This window comes from Bos grunniens, chromosome 8, assembly GCF_055505025.1.
Source record: "Bos grunniens cultivar Pamir isolate PY7600 chromosome 8, Bosgru_T2T1.0, whole genome shotgun sequence".
Taxonomy (NCBI): domain Eukaryota; kingdom Metazoa; phylum Chordata; class Mammalia; order Artiodactyla; family Bovidae; genus Bos; species Bos grunniens.
The window spans coordinates 80,879,361-80,897,211 of NC_141172.1; the positions used below are offsets into that span (position 1 = coordinate 80,879,361).

Here is a 17,851-nt window from a genome sequence, read left to right on the forward strand (position 1 = left end):
CTCTTTCTGATAGTTGTTGCTGCTGCTGCTGCGTCGCCTTAGTCGTGTCCAACTCTGTGCGACCCCATAAGTGGCAGCACACCAGGCTCCCCTTCGCTGGGATTCTCCAGGCAAGAACACTGGAGTGGGTTGCCATTTCCTTCTCCAGTGCGTGAAAGTGAAGTCGCTCAGTCGTGCCCGACTCTTTTCGACCCCATGGACTGCACCCTACCAGGCTCCTCTGTCCATGGGATTTTCCAGGCAAGAGTACTGGAGTGGGGTGCCATTGCCTTTTCTGCTGATAGTTGTTAGTATATAGAAATGTAATCTGTATGTTAATTTTATATCCTGCAACTTTACCAAATTCATAGATGATCTCTAGTAGTTTTCTGGTGGTATCTTTAGGATTTTTTTTAATTTATTTTTAATTTTTTAAAATATAAATTTATTTATTTTAATTGGAGGCTAATTACTTTACAATATTATATTGGTTTTGCCATACATCAACATGAATCTGCCACGGATGTACCCGTGTTCCCCATCCTGAACCCCCCTCCCACCTCCCTCCCCATGGACTTTCTGTGAATAGTATCATGTCATCTGCAAGCAGTGACAATTTTACTTCTTCTTTTTCAATTTGGATTCCTTTTATTTCTTTTCTTTTCCAATTGCTGTGGCTAGGACTTTTAATACTATGTTGAATAAAAGTGGGGAGAGTGGGCATCCTTGTCTTGTTCCTGATCTTAGAGGAAATGCTTTCAGCTTTTCACTCTTGAGTATCATGTTATCTGTGGGTTTGTCATATATGGCATTTATTATGTTGAAATATGTTCCCTCTGTGCCCAACTTTCTGAAGAGTTTTTATTATAAATGATATTTGATCTTATCAGAAGCTTTTTCTGCATCTATTGAGATGATCATATGGTTTTTACTTTTTAATTTGTTAAAATGGTATTATGTTGATTAATTTTCAAATATTAAAAGAATCCTTGCATCTGAGATCCCACTTGATCTCACTTGGTCACAGTGTATGATCCTTTTAATGTATTTATTGTTGGAGTCAGTTTGCTAGTATTTTGTTGAGGAGTTTTGATAATTGAACTGTTACCAACAGATAGGTACTTATTGGTATTTTGTTAATTATTTTCTTCTTGCTTTTGTAGTTTTGTTGTTATTGTTCCTTTCTTCTGGTGCTGTCTTCTTTTGTGATTTTATGACTATTATTAGTGTTACATTTGGATTCTTGTTCCAAATGAGGTTTGGAACAAGAGGTTTTTGTTTGTGATTATGAGGTTCATATATAACAACACATATATCTATGTCTATATCTTTATCTATCTATCTATCTGTCTATATATATATATATATATATATATATATATATATATATATTTGTTGATGATCTCTTAAGTTTAAATGCATTTTAACCATCCTACAGTTTTGCTCATTCCCCCAACTAAGTTTAATGTTTTTGATGTTACATTTTATATTTTTTTGTTTCGTGTATTTCTTAACTACTTATTGTGGATATAGGTGATTTTACTACTTTTGTCTTTTAACCTTCCTACTAGCTTTATATGCAGTCTATTTACTACTTTTGCTGTATGTTTCCCTTTACTCATGAGATTTTCCCTTTTATAATTTATGATCACATTTCTAGTTGTGGCCTTTTCTTTTCCACTTAGAAAAGACCCTGTAACGTTTCTTGTAAATCTGCTTTAGTGGTACTGAACTCTTCCAGCTTTTTTGTATCTGTAAAACTCTCTCTCCTTCAAATCTGAATGATTACCTTGCTGGGTAGAGTATTCTTGGCTTTAGATTTTTCCCTTTCATCACTTTGAATGTACCTTGCCACTCCCTTCTGGCCTATAAAAGTTTCTTCTGAAAAGTTAGCTGATAGTTGTATAAGAGCTTCCTTGTACACAAGTAGTTGCTTTTTTTATAGCTGCTTTTAAAATTCTCTCTTTAATTTTTGCTGTTGTATGTATAATGGACTTCTTTGGGTTTATCTGGTTTAAGATGCTCATCTGTTTCCTTCCATAGGTTAGGGAAGTTTTCAGCTATTACTTCTTCAACTAAGTTCTCTGCCGATTTCTCTCTTTTTCTTCTGGAACCCTTTACAATATGAATGTTAGTATGCTTGACATTTTCCCAGTGGTCTGTTAAACTGTCCTCATTTTTAAAATTCTTTTTTCTGTTCAGCATGGTTGATTTTCACTACTCTGTCTTCTAGATTGCTAATCCATTTCTCTGTATCATCTAATCTGTTGTTGATTCCTAATGTATTTTTTATTTCAGTTGTATTCTTCAGCTTTTTTTGGTTCTTCCTTATATTTTCTAACTGTTGAAATTCTCACAGTGTTCATCCATTCTTCTCCTGACTTCATTTAGCACCTTTATGATCCTTACCTTGAACTCATTTTGGGTAGATTGCTTATCTCCACTTTTTTTCCTTAGATTATGTCTTATTTCTTTACTTGGAACACATATTATTTTGTCACCTTATTTTGCCCAATTCTGTTGTTTATGTCTATGTATTAGATAGTTCAGTTATGTCTCCTGATCTTGGGGAAGTGGCCTCAATGTAGGAGACATCCTGTGGGATCCAGCAATGCACTCCCCTCTGGTCACCAGAGCTGTATGCTCTAGGGGTGCCCCTGTGTGAGCTGTGCATGCCCTTCTGTTGTGGTGAGGCAGACTGCTGTGGGCAGGGTGGTAGGCACATCTGCCGCCTGTGGTGGCTGCAGGTCTACTGGAGGCTGGGTAGGCTTCTGGTGTGGTTGTCTGCTCAGAGGTTGGGGGGTGGTGTGAGTCTGTTGCTGACCTGCTAGAGAGCAGGACCCGGTTGCCATGTGGCTATCCACATGGCAGGGGGATGTGATACAAATTATTTTTCATGGAAGCTGATCTATTTGATATTGGATTGCCCAAAAAGTTCATTCGTTTACCTGTAAGCACTTATGGAAAACCCTGAATGAACTTTTTGGTCAACCCAAAGTATAAAAATCAGTTTCTAGCAAGGAATAGCCTATAATAGTTAAATCCTCTGCTGGTCATTAACAATATTTTATGACCTTATTTCCACACTTAAGTATGGAAATTTCTAAGATTAATTACCTCAATAATAATCATTGACTTTCTTGGTGGTCCAGTGATTAAGAATCTGCCTGCCAATGCATGGGACATGGGTTCAGTCCCTGCTCTGGGAAGATCCTGCATGCCCATTTGCCACAGCTACTGAAGTCTGCATGTGCTAGGGCCCTTTGAGCCACAGCTACTGACTGTACACCGCAACTACTGAGGCCCATGTGCCTAGAGCCTGTGCTCCGCAACAGGAGAAGCCACCATGATGAGAAGCCCGCATACCACAGTGAAGAGTCGCCTCTGCTCACTGCAACGAGAGAAAAGCCTGCACACAGCAACAAGACCAGCACAGCCAGAAAACAGAGAAAAAGAATGGTAACCAGTTGTTTTTCATATCATATGGATCTGATTTGTTTTGGTGTTTAGCATCTAGTACCTCAAAGGAAAAATGGGTTGCTTTCTCCAAACCATGAAAATGAATGTTATGCTAAATACAACAGCATGCCAGAAGACAACAGTTTGTCAAAGAAGTTGGTGGTAAAAAGCAGCAACATTACATCCATCAGTTGCTCTCTAGTGGCAGATTACGTTAAATCGTTTGTGTGCTCAGTTTGCACCCATATTCAGTACTTGGAAAAATCTAAGATACTTCATTGGTTACACTGGAGCAACTAGATGCCTGAGGATTTAGACTCTTATTTATAGGAAATCTCTTTGATTCAGAGCATTGGCTTAACCTCTTTGCTTAGTAAAGTGAGTGTTCTGGGTTTTGGAAATGCCATGGTTATAGTATATGTGGTATTTAGTCATTTTCTTACAGTGATTAAGGAAATCATATATTTTTTATCATATATAGTAAATTATTAGTGTTGTACAGTATTTGCAATATTTAGCTTATGGCCAACACTTTAAAAGTATCTTCCCCTATTGGTGTATTTGTTCTCCAGGTTTACTTTTTTCTTCAGCATGTATCATCATCTCAAAGAAAAATAAACTGTTTAGCTTTACCTATAAAACTTCCTAATTAATTTTAAGATGGTCCCCAAGCTGTTAGTTATACGTTCAAATTGAAAAAATAAATGAGCTCCTGAAGACCTTCTAAAGATATTTAAGCTGTATCAGTGCTTACCTTGCTCCCAAATGGTTTTCATTTTGTAGGAAGTTATCAAAATATCTTTTCTTGGGAAAGATATACATATGTAATTCACCACTTAGACCTAATGCTGGGAATACATTTTAAATCTTGATGAGATAAATTTGAAAGCTTTAGAGAGAATGGGGCACCCCACCCACTTGTACTATATAAATTCTGGACCTGTCTCTGAATGGAGAAATCTGTGTTATGTATTTATTCTTAAGAAGGACCAGCATGTAAATATTGAGATCTGAATGTTCATATTTCTAGACAATTTTTTGAGTTTATACTTGATTGATTGTGCCTCCAGATGCTGTACTTTTTCCTGAGTTTGTCTGTACAGTTGTAGTCCTGTGACAGTCATCAGATAAATCACTAGATGGAGGGAGCCTGTCTTGATTTCCAGCTAAAGGAAGTGTAGTTCCCCTAAGACAGGAACAGATGCACCTCTTGTCCTTTCTACAGCTTTTTCTAAAAGTGCAGTTTTAGGGTAGGAAGTAGGGTCAGACAGGCCAGGGATTGGGGGAGGAATGGGAAGGGTGTTTATTGCTGGAGCTGCCAAGAAAGGACAAGCTTATTGCTCATACTACAAATTTTGAATGATGGGAACTTCCTGAAGATACTGAGCAGCAAGAGTCCTACACAAGAAAGCCTGTGACTGGTGTTTAGATCATTTGCCAGATGGAGTGATTTTTTTTTTTTTTTTAATTTTTTTTTTAGTATCATTGAACTCAATGGAGATCAGAGTTAGGTTAAGCCAGTGATTCTCCAGTCTGGTCTTTGGACCAGCAGTATCAGTATTACCTGGAACTTGTAAATACAAATGGTAGTCTGTATTTTAACAAGGTCTTCAGATGGTTTTAAATGTATGTCAAGTTTGAAAATAACTGGCCCAGGAAATTCAAAGTGGTTGAGAACCATTTTGCCTAATTGTGGTGGCCAAGTCACAATGTTGAGAAAGAATGAGTGAAGATGTAACTGAGTGTTGGAGCATCCTTTAATCTTTATGTAAGTATGGCATTTATTTCAGACTGAGAGACAGAAGAGATACTGATATCTTCACTATAGATAATGGAATAACAAATAACACTTGTATTATAGATAGAGAATACTTCTTGTTCATGGCTGCAATTCACACTAAATCTAAATTCTGCCAGACTGTAATAGAAGAGAACTATTCACTTTGCCTTCTTTTCCATTTCAATATTTATTCCGAGTCTTTTTTAATATATACTTTATATATGCAATGACTTGTGAGAATCCTGTTTTTGTGGTTTCGTGATGGCAAGAGTTGGTTCAAATAGCTTAAGTATTTCAGAAGCATTAGGGTACATAAGAATCACCTGGCCATCTTGTTTAAAATGTGGATTACTGGCCGCTATCCCTGGAGATTTTTATTTAATAAGTCTGACATAGTGTCTAGGAATCTGGTTTTTTTTAAACTGAATGGTTGATTTACAATGTTGTGTTAGTTTCTGGTATATAGCAAAGTGACTCAGTTCATATATATATATATATATATATATATATATAAATTTTCATATTCTTTTCCATATGGTTTATTACAGGATATTGAATATAATTCCCTGTTCTATACAGTAGTACCTTGTTGTTTATCTGTTTTATAGTTTGTAACTGCTAATGCCAAACTCCTAATTTATCCTTCCCTCACTTCCTTTCCCCTTTGGTAACCATAAGTTTGTGTTCTGTGTCTGTGAGTCTTTTTCTTTTCATAAATAAGTTCCTTTGTGTCATATTTTAGAACATATATTTTTAACAGGCACTACTCCCACCAGCCTGTACCTTCCCATTTGATTCTAGTGCATGTGATCCTCAGATCATACTTTGAGAAACACTGTGATAGATCTCTGAGAAGAACTGCAGTTTATCTGGCTATAAAACAAGTGTTCTCATGAGTTGCTGAGGATATTTACAGATGTGAGTCAGAATTGCTAGTAATGAAGGTACCTGAATGTATAATGCTCATTGGAATTTGATGCTTGGGATGAAATTCTTTGAGAAATCATAAGTAGTCTTCCTCGGTCAAAATGCTCCCAAAGACCACTTTGACAGTGTAATATTATAACACAAAACCAATCAGACTTAAATGTTTTGTACTCTTATATATTCTCTGAATGATCTTTAGGAAGCCTATCTTTACAGGCATGGGGCTACATATCAAAGCTTCACACAGTCAAAGAATATATTAGCTTGAGAAAATATGAGGCAAGTATATCTTTCCAGTCTCCAAGCCATGTGCTCAGAGTCTAAATGGCATCAAGGGTGTTAAGAAATAATATGTCAGTGAGTCTACTGGCCAGAACCCTAAGGTCACTGTCAGGGTCAGGAGTAAATAAATTTATATTTTTCTTGCATTGAATTATTTTTAAAAGTTGTTATATCTAGCTTTCAGGAAAATGATCAATGAATAAAAAACGGAGCAGGAAGCTTTTTTTTTTTCTGTTCTCTTTGGAGAGAGCTTTCACTTACTATCTTTCTGTATACCTCACTATTCCAGGGGCTTCCCCTGTGGTTCAGCTGGTAACAAATCCACCTGCAGTGCAGGAGACATGGGTTTGATCCCTTAGTTGGGAAGATCCCCTGGAGAAGAGAAAGGCTACCCACTCCAGTATTCTGGCCTGGAGAATTCCATGAACTGTATAGTCCATGGAGTTGCAAAGAGTTGGACACGACTGAGTGACTTTCACGTCACTTCACTATTCCAGAATTCAGTTAGGGCTTCTTAAATGAAGGAGAGTAAAGAAAGTGGCATGTTCTTGATTCACCTACTTAGGATGGATAACTGTCAACAGAGTTCCTCCCTCTGCAGTGGGAAAAGGGAATAAAAAGAAAAGGATAAAAAATTCTAGCGTCTTCAATGTGAGTGTTTTTGAGGAGAGGTGGTATGGTCACATCCCTCCATCAGAAATGGGAATAAGCTCCTCTTTGGAATCTGTTTCAAGCCACCAATGGTACTAATATTTCAAAATGAAATGTAACTTATTTTCTTTAGGCAAGAGGAACAGGTGTAGCAGAGCCCAGCCTCCTCTCTGCCCTGGAGTCACTACTTTAATTGTGGGCCCCTCTGTGACCTCTTGCGGAGAAGGCAATGGCACCCCACTCCAGTACTCTTGCCTGGAAAATCCATGGACGGAGGAGCCTGGTAGGCTGCAGTGCATGGGGTCGCTAAGAGTCGGACACGACTGAGCGACTTCACTTTCACTTTTCACTTTTATGCGTTGGAGAAAGAAATGGCAACCCACTCCAGTGTTCTTGCCTGGAGAATCCCAGGGACGGGGGAGCCTGGTGGGCTGCCATCTATGGGGTCGCACAGAGTCAGACATGACTGAAGCGACTTAGCAGCAGCAGCTGTAACCTCTTGAGGGGAGAAGGAAATGGCAACCCACTCCAGTATTCTTACCTGGAGAATCCCAGGGACAGAGGAGCCTGGCGGGCTGCCGTCTGTGGGGTTGCACAGAGTCGGACACAACTGAAGCAACTTAGAAGCAGCAGCAGCTATAACCTCTAGGATTAGTGTCAACAGGAAAGAAGCTGGTTCAGGAAAAAGCCCCATCTGATTATTAGACAGTCGTCCTTCTGCCAAATTCAGCTCTGTTTGGCAAGCCGAATGGGACAGTAGCACTAACATCACAGAGTGTCCAAGAGCTTGTGGAGAAGGCCTGGCATCCCCGTTCTTTCTGCTGCTTCCCTCATGGAGGCCTACTGCCCACCATTTCCTGTACATTCCGTTCCCTATCCCTGCCACACCCCAGCACTGTTCTCAGCGCCAGCCCTGTTGCTCCCACTGACCATGTGCCTTACTTTATAAAAAAGAAACATCCTAAAAGTGGTTTTCTGAACATCTAGTTTCCAAAGTATAGCTATGTTACCAGGCAAAGCTGTTTGTTTTTTTTTCCCAACCAGTGTTTTCTTGAATTGTATGCAAGGTGATTTAAAATGGTACAAGGATAGGCATAGTTGGAATTTTAGTATATGGTGGAAAACCCTGGCACATTGTGGTCCATGGGGTAGCAAAGAGTCAGACATGACTGAGTTACTGAACAACAACAACATTCCAACTGTATTTATTAAATATTTTCCTTCAGTCGACTTCACCAACTGTATTTATTGAATATTTTCCTTCAGTCGACTTCACCATTGATTCGTGCCAGGCTTCCCTGTCCTTTGCTGTTTCCTAGAGCTTGCTTAAACTCATGTCCATTGAGTCAGTGACGCCATACCACCATCTCGTCCTCTGTCACCCCCTTCTCCTCCTGCCTTCTATCTTTCCCAGCATGAGGGTCTGTGTGGGTTGATATGAGGATGGCAAAAATACTCAACATGACTAGGTGACTAAAGCTTGGGAATTACTGTTTTAAACAAATACTCAGGGCTAATATTTTTTGAAATTGTCTTCAAAGTAAGTTCCAAGATTGAAATGCTGTGCTATGTTGAAAGGAGACATGTACTTAGCATGGCATAATTCTTTAATTGTAAATTCCTGTTGAAATCAATGTGTATCTTTTAAAAATAGTCCCTTTAGGGCTTCCCTGGTGGCTCAGTTGTAACGAATCTGCCTGCCAGTGTAGGAGAAACGGGTTTGATCCCTGATCCAGGAAGATCGCACATGCAGCGGGACAACTGAGCCTGTGTACCACAGCTGTTGAGCCTGTGGTCTAGAGCCCAGGTGCTAAAACTAATGAGGCCCACATGCCCTAGAGCCCTTGCTCCACAACAGGAGAAGCCACTGCGATGAGAAGCCTGCATGCCCCAACTAGAGAGTAGCCCCTGCTTGCCACCACTAGGGAAAAGCCTGCACAGCAATGAAGACCCAGCACCGCCGAAAATAAATAAAGTGACTAAAATAAATAAAAATAGTCCCTTTAGAATATCAAGCTTGTAATAATCCTTGCTATTATCATTTATATGTTTTTATTGAGCCTTTTAATCTAGATTATATGAGTTTTTATCTTCTGTAGGACACTTAAGAGGAAACCACTGTAAAACTTTGTTTAAATAGTTTGCTTTTCTTTTCCCCCCACTTTTTAAATAATAGCTTTATTTAGATGTAACTCACATATTGTAAAGTTTGCCCTTTAAAAGTATACAACTCAGTGGTTTTTAGTATATTCACAGAGTTCTGTAGCCCTCACTACCGTTTAGAAAACTAAAATATCCTAAAAAGGATTTTGTCATTACTCCAAAAAGAACCTCTTTATCCATTAGTAATCTGTCCCCGTTTCGCCTTTACCCAGCCCCTGGCAACCACTAATCTACTTTCTGTTCCAGTGGTTACGCCTGTTTTGGACAGTTCATATAAATGGAATCATATAATATATGGCCTTTTGTGTCTTCCTTTGACTTAGCATAGTTTTTTCAAGCTTCATCTTTTTTTGGTATGTATCAGTGTGTTATTCCTTTTTATGGCTGAACTATTCCACTGTATGGCTATACCACATTTTGTTTTCCATTCATCACTTGATTGGCATTTGCATTGCTGCTTTTCTTTGAACAGTATTAAAAATACCTGGGGTTTTTGAGATAGTCACTGGATGACTCTGCAGGTGTGTTCTAGAGGGGATTCATGCCTTGAGTGGGAACTGGGTATCTTGCTCCTGTGATCATGAATTCAAGGAGTCTGTATCTGTAATCTCTTTATGCTAATAAATATATTCTTTTATGAGCTCAAGCAGTGAATTTCCCTCTGTAGCAGAACATTCGTTATTAAAAAACTACTTTCACATTATTTAGGGCTTCCCTGGTGGCTCAGATGGTAAAGTGTCTGCCTGCAATGCAGGAGGCCTGGGTTTGATCCCTGGGTTGGGAAGATCCCCTGGAGAAGGAAATGGCAACCCACTCCAGTATTCTTGCCTGGAAAATCCAATGGACAGAGGAGCCCTGTAGGCTACAGCCCATGGGGTCGCATACAGTCGGACACGACTGAGTGACTTCAAAAAATTTTTTCACATTATTTCTTTAAGGCCCAAATTTTTAAAATAGCTTCTATTAAAAATAGTGCTTTTCAACATTTCTGGAAGAGGAAATCTTAAAAGGCTGATATTTTTCTCTGCATTTTCTTATCCAATTTCTTTAGTTTTACCCTACTGAACCCTGTAACCCAGTTCTATTAATCTGGTCCATTTCCAGTACATGAATATTTATGGACATAATAAATTATATTACTTCTCCTAATAGAGTTTTTAAAGTTTTGTTAATTTTTATCATAGCATAACAAAAATTCCTGGGTGGTCTAATAATGCTTTCATCATTAAATGTTAGACATTAAGCCAATTCTTTTTATTTTTAAAGGGTATATTGTTGAATTATATCCACAAAAGTGTTCAATAGTTATTTTTCTTGGGCCTGTGGTATGCAAAGCTCTTGGTGAAATAATACCCCTTACTTTTGCATCTGCTTTAGTTATACGTTGGGGCTTCCCTGATGTCTTAGCAGGTAAAAATCTGTCTGCAAGGCAGGAGACACAGGCGATAAGGGTTCAGTCCCAGGGTTGGAAAGATCCCCTGGAAGAGAAAAATGACAACCTACTCCAATATTCTTGCCTGAAAAATACCAAGGACAGAGAAACTTGGTGGGCTACAGTCCAAAGGGTTTGCTAAATCAGACACAACTGAGTAGTAAGGATGCATTCTTGCATAGTCATACTTTATTTCAACTGTTGTTCTCTATACTCGGTGCATTGAAGACAGTGACTGACCTCCAGTGTGACCTGAGATGATTATGAGGGTTTTGGAAACTGTCATGTGAGAATCAGGTCAAAGAACTGATGTCCCATTTTTGAAGAGAATATTCAGGCAGTGACGTGACAGTCTTCCAGTCATTCAGGGCTTGTCTGTAGAAGTCTTGTTCTTTTGGAGAGTGACGGGGAGAAATTTGATTGAAAGAAGCATATGTCAATAAGGCTGGAACTCCTCGCAGCCTAAAAGTAGACCTAAATCATGAGTTTATGTTCTAATTTTCCATCCTTATTTACATTTCCTCTGTCTTCTAATCCCTAGATTGTCTAGTCCAGTGTCTCATGGTAAGAATGGTTTTTGGTTAAAGAAGTAAAGTGAAGTCGCTCAGTCGTGTCCAACTCTTTGCGACCCCCTGGACTGTAGCCCACCGGGCTCCTCCGTCCATGGGATTTTCCAGGCAAGGATACTGGAGTGGGTTGCCATTGCCTTCTCCAGGGGAACTTCCTGCACTGTAGGCAGACACTTTACCGTCTGAGCCACAAGGTATATGGAATGCTATATTATTGAATCATCATTAATACATTATTTTAGCTTTAATAAATAGAATATAAATGTGTAAAGTATTATTTGGTATTATGCAATTTTATGTAATTAACTTTTTTTAGGCCAGGACTAAAATATACCTTTCAGTTGGTGTGTACGTTTAAGATTTTATCACTCCATAAAATATGGAGCCTGTAACATAATATAAATTGCAGGACCTGCAACACAGTATAAATTGCCTTACCAGTAAGCAATAGAGAATAGAGTGTGGTGGTGTTTGTGAGTGGTAGGAAGAAGGTTGACAGTGAATAGCCATAGGAATATGAGAATAACTTTTGACCTGTTTCAGTGTTGCCTTTCTCTTTCATCTTAAGGGTTTAGGCTCTGATTCACTTCCTGTATTTTAAATGGGCATTTTTGATCTAGAGTTGGACTGTGCTTCAGGCAAAGTGTAGTTTTAAGAGTCTGTGATCTGAAGTCAGACCATATAAATCTAAATTTCAGCTCTGCCATCTAATAGCTATGAACTTAGGGAAGTATCTTTAGCTATTTGAGCCTTAATTACTCATCTTTAGAATGGAGATGAAAACCTTACTTCATCACGTAGGGAGGAATAAATGCGATCATGTACTTACTGCGTCTAGACTTCTCATAGCAAGCAGTTGTTAGATGCAGTTGTTAATTGTTGTTAATACTACTTTGCAGAGGTCAGGTGCCTTCTCAAAGATTTCTGAGAGGTGGTAGTCCAGAGGAGTTCTGAACTGACTCACTTCCTGAAGGTGAAAGACTCTGGTCTGCCTGATTACTCTAAGTCACTCCAGATTCATTTTGCTAGCTTGGAACCAATACATTCTCGGGAAGTTTTTGGGTGAATGGAATACTCCTGGCCTGCCATAGTCTAGATCTGTTCCTGCCTTGTAGGAGAAAAGAAGTACCTTTGTCTCAGGGGAGATATAGAAAAGAGCAAGAAAATTTTTAATTGATGGGGGTAGGGGGCAAAGTGGACTACATCTAAATCTTCATGAGTGCTTAGCATGCCAAGTCTCTTCAGTCATGTCTGACTCTTTGCAACCCTATGGACCATAGCCCGCCAGGCTCCTCTGTCCATGGGATTCTCCAGGCATGAATACTGGAGTAGGTTACCATGTCCTCCTCCAGGGAATCTTCCCGACCCAGGGAATCTTCCCGACCCAGGGAATCTTCCCGACCCAGGGATTGAACCCTGTGTCTCCTACATTGGCAGGTGAGTTCTTTACCTCTAGTGCCCCCTCGGAAGCCCTCATGAGTATCATAAAACTATTCAAAGTTGTATGATTGAGATATCCATTCAACAAGTGTCTATTAAGCATTTTTGCATACCACTTAGTTTTGTCTAGGAGAGAGTATGTTAGAAAATGTTGGGTTTCATTACTAAGACTGCTTTTCAAATCCATATTGGGATCTCTTTATTATGCTCTTTTCCTGGTGGCAGGTTGCAGGGGCTCATCTGGTTTTCTCTCTTCTCTGAACTGCCTCCACCCACTCTTCAACCTTTCTTTGTTGTCCCTATGGTTGTCGTCAGACTCTTTTAACATTAGGGATTTTCTTGCTAATCCTTATGGAAAAAATAGAAAAAGACTAACATGTGTAGGATTGTTTAAAGATTTGGAGGTTTTTACAATTAAAATTACCAATTTAGTGCTAAGATAGTAGCTGCTAAAATTGAAATTGGAAGATAAGATGGGCTTCTTTCCTCTTGCTAAGCAGCAAGCCCCCCAAACCAATTCTGTTCCATGTACCACACCTCTCTCTCCTCTGTGCCCACTGAAAAGCCATCTTTCCAGTACCAGAGGAGATAGAATTCCCCCTGGTCTCAAGTGTACAGTTTGTATTTCCAAGGAACTCTAGATATGATGATACTCCATTTTAAAAAATACCTGGGATTTTGTTTTAATCAAATATTATAAGATGACAGACATGTAGACAAACTGCCTTTGAAACAAGAGTTTATTATTTACAGTTCCAAGAGAAGGGAGTCGGCCTTGCAAGGCCACAGCTAGAGGCACAGAGGTTGATCAGGAGGTAGGAGGAGTGAGAGGAAAGCATGAGCATGAGCCTTTATTGTGGTTTCTGGGGGAAAGGCAAGGTAGGGCAGGGTCCTCAGACTTAGGATCAGCTAGTTTGAATTATTTCAGAGGGTTCTGAGCTGCAGGGGTGGTTCCTAGTTGTCTGGTATCTTATCTTAAGTAAGTTAGACTGGGAGGAATAGTGACTTGATGTGTGAGTTAGATAAAGGATGTGGTTGAGGGTGTGGACTATGGATTGGTTGGTTTGCATATTAGCTAGCCCTGGAAGGGGCTGTCTCTCTAGGATCAGTAAGCCCTCAAGACCTCAAATTATTATAAAATACAGGAAAAAAAAAAAAAGACTACTACGTACTCTTTCCAGTAGAACTGTGCTTATCATAGAGTGATTCTTTTGGGGACATTTTCTTATTGAATGAAAACAAAGAACAGTAAAGCGGCTCCCTGTATCCCCAGGGTTTACAGTCTAGCTTAGTGCATAAACCCTGCACACATGAACTGTGACTAGTCATGCAAGGCACAACTTTCTGTGCTAGAAAGATCCGCACAGTGTAATGGAAGTTCAATGAAAGGGGAGATCAGAATGTCCTAAAACAATATAGGGCAGTGGTTAAGAGGACAGTCTTGGAGTCAGAATGCTGGGTTCATCTGGCTTCATCATTTATTAGTCATATAACCTTGAAAATGAAAGTGAAGTCACTCAATCGTGTCTGACTCTTTGCAACCCCATGGACTGTAGCCTACCAGGCTCCTCTGTCCATGGGATTTTCCTTAAACACGTTGTTTAATCCCTGTGTTTTAGTTTCCTCATCTATAAAATTAGTTTAATGATACCCGCTTCATAGAGTCATTGTGAGACATTGAAAGTACTAACTTTAGAACAAAACCTAGCACTTGGTAAGTATTCAGTTAATGTTGGCTGATATTAGGGCTGTGGAGGAAGTTTAGTGGAGTGGATAGAATTGATCTTTAAGCAGAAGAGAGAGAGGAATTATTCCTTTTTTTGGGTAGGAGAGGGTACGGGGTGGTGGCTGGAACCGAGTCTGGCAGATTCAGGTAAAAGAGGTTGGTTTGGTTGGATAAGTTTGAAAAAATAGGTTGATGAAAGCTTTGATCCTAAGGAGTCTGTGTTTTTGTTTCTTTTCCTTTACACCATAGAAATTCATTTGAGGCATGCTGTTTTACTTTATTTTTTTTAAAGCAGGGACATGACATTAAATGAGTACTTCAGGGACCTTCATCTTGGTGGTGTGGTTTTGGAGAGTTAGCAAGAGAAACTATGAGTTAGCAATAGAAACAAACAACTTTAAAATCTTTGTGCTTTGAAAATACAAAGACATGTTTCTTGCTCATGCTGATGTCCATCACAGTTCAACTCAAGGCTCTTAGCACAGTCATTCAGAGATAGAACAGCTAATATATCATATTTTGTTTGCCTTAAGAGAGGGAAGAGAACACTCTGGAGGCTCACATCCCAGCAATTAAATACTAGGCCTGGAAACGACACTCACACTTTCGTTTACAACCACGGGGTACAACTAGTCATATGGTAGTAACCAACCATGAGGGTTCCAGAAATTGTAGTATTCTCTGTTTGAGAGGAGGGCCCAAGGAGGTAAAACTGGAAATATTTGTATATAGCAGTAATGACTCTTCACCGTACATGACTCCTCATTTAGAAGGTTGTCATATGATAGTTCAAGTAAGTGGTCTTAACTTTTGAATTAGGATTGTTGCAGTCAATGTGGAGAAGTCAGATTGGAGAAAGAATTAAAATTTAAAATTGGTAATTGATTTTATAGAATTACAAAGGAAAGAGGAGTCAGGAAGAGGAAAAACTTTTAGATGCAGTGGAAGGTGATGCTGCCATACCAGACAGAAACATGGAAGGTGGTGTATGTTAAGTAAGTTGCAGGATGATAGGTGGTTGTCCTGCAGGCCTCTAGAGCTGTATGCTTGAAGTATACTCCACCAACCAGTCCTGACCCACAAACTCTAGTTGGTCTGCAAGCAGATAAGTACAGAAACAAAGAGTAATCATTAATAATAATTGGTAATCTTGGACTTCGTCAGTGCCTCAGGGATAAAGAATCTGTCTGCAATGCAGGAGACGCAGGAGACTTGGGTTCAACCCCTGGATTGGGAAGATCCCCTGTAAGAGGTCTTGGCAACCCACTCCAGTATTCTCGCCTGGAGAATCCCATGGACAGAGGAGCCTGGTGGGCTGCAGTCCGTAAGTTCACAGAGTCAGATACAACTGAAGCAACTGAACACACATCATAGTAATTCTTGTAGTGCTATGGTTTGTTCTGATTATGTTAAATCTAATAATTTTAAAGTAAGGGCTTGTATTTTGTATGTCTTTTTAATTTTTTTGTAATTTGATTTTATTATGTTTACAGAAGTATTGACCTGTAACAGGGGGAAAAAATGCATAGCTCTATACTCCAGATAGTTTTGGAAACATTGCTTTGGAGTTAGGTGATTGGAGCTTGAAGATATGAGCTGTTGATAAGGTACTGAGTCCTTTCCATAGGATGATTAGTTGAGTATCTGAGATGTGAGCAAAAGGAAGACTCCAGAATAGAAGAAGGCCCAGGACTGAGCCTTGGGGAACACCCAGTGTTCTGTGGGCAAAGTTATAAGAGGAAATGTAGACAGTACAAAGTCTTAGAAATCATTGGAGAGTGGTAGTATCAAATGCCACAGAGGGTCAAGGAAAGTCAGAACTGAGGTCAAGCTGGATTTGTTAAGATGTAAGTCATTGGAGGGCCTCCCTGGTGGCTCAGCAGTAAAGAATCTGCCTACAGTGCAGTAGCCGCAGGAGACATGGGTTCAGTCCCTGAGTCAGGAAGATCTCCTGGAGGAGGGCACAGCAACCCACTCCAGTATTCTTAGCTGGAGAATCCCATGGACAGAGGAGCCTGGCAGGCTACAGTCCATAGGGTTTCAAAGAGTCAGACATGACTGAAGCAACTTAGCCTGGCACAGCACAAGTCATTGTGAGTGTTTAAAAGTAAACTTTTAGTGAAGTGGTTTGGTCAGATGCCAGATTTCAACAGTAATAAGAAATGTGTGATGATACAATGGATGAGGTATAAACTATCAGTTGAAAAAGTTTGATGGCAAAGCAGAAGCAAAGACTAGAATGGTAGTTACTGGGCCAAGAAAGGGAAAGCACATTTTTGTTATTCTTGTTTTTTTTTTTTTTTCAGCAGGAAAACCTGAGCAACTTTAAAGGCTCCTGTCAGCCAGAGGTGTGAAAGTTGATGTGGGAAGGAGGAAGGAGGTGGCAGTGGTCTGTGGCCAGGAGTAGGAGTGGAGAGCAGAGGCCGTGGGGATGAACCTGGGAGTAGCAATGGGGGCGGGCTGAAGAGGAGCGGCACAGAGCCTAGACAGCTGCTGGCAGGCAGCACACTGAGGGTGGCTACGGAGCAAGCATGGGAATGGAATTTGCAAATCTCAGCAGACTAAAACTGAGGAAAATACAAGGTGGGGTATTACTGTGGTCAAGCAGTGACACAGTGGAGGTGATCACAGTTAAGAAAGCAGGACTCATGAAATGGCTCAAAATTGTGACTGGGTTCAGCCTAGGAAATTCAACTTCTTACTGTAATCAATTCCTATTGACTCAGTAAATAGGAGTATTAAATAATAATGTAATGGGAGGAAGAATAAAGTTGGGCTACTTAATCCCCAGTAATGATTAAAAGCAAAATAAAAAAATGTTACAAAATGGATTTAGGATAAAATCATTTAATTAAACTTATAGCTAAATTTAGAAACAGTCATTATTCATCTGAAGTATGAAAAAATGTTAAGTGCACTAAACATTGTAAAATTTGAAAAATGCCTAAAAATTTCTGCCTGTCAGACAAATCTGTTACTGATGTCTCATTTTCGTTGAATTCTCTCTTCTTTTAAGTGTTAGAGTGGGACAAAAACTGGGCAGAGATGCAATGTCTATTGTTTGTACCCACTTCTCCCTTCCCTGACCAGATCATTCTCCTTTCACAGTCTTGAATGCCGCCTTCAGGAAGCCCCCCACCTTGGCTGTTTCCTGTGATGGGCCTCTGTCTTGTTATCCAAATGGCCTGGTTAGTCTGGAAGATTGCTCAGCAGTAGAGGCCGTGTATACAGTGATTAGGGACACTGGAGTCCAGCTGCATGAGTTCACATGTTGGTAATCTTGGACACTTAACCTGTCTGAGGATAATTTCCTCATCTTCAAAAGGAGATATTAAGAGTAAAAAGAGAGTAGGAGAATGGCAGATACATAGTAAGAATTCAATAAATATCATTTCTTATAAACAGATACTCTCTAATAGATGTTTTCACTCCTTTCACTAGTT

At 39.6% G+C, this 17,851-nt stretch overlaps 1 protein-coding gene across 27 annotated transcripts in view; it reads left to right on the forward strand.

Annotated features, from left to right (window-relative positions):
- AOPEP (aminopeptidase O (putative)) overlaps positions 1 to 17,851 on the forward strand; it is a 427,206-nt gene that overhangs the window by 17,676 nt on the left and 391,679 nt on the right. Inside the window, exon 2 of one of the 27 annotated variants that reach the window (XM_086416943.1) lies at positions 3,132 to 3,438. The exons of 25 other annotated variants lie outside the window; for them this stretch is intronic. The gene's annotated coding sequence lies outside the window, so the exon portion shown is untranslated. Of the gene's footprint in view, positions 1 to 3,131; positions 3,439 to 15,569; positions 15,733 to 17,851 lie in introns of those variants that run through there. One more of the 27 variants, XM_086416945.1, reaches the window with a different exon arrangement.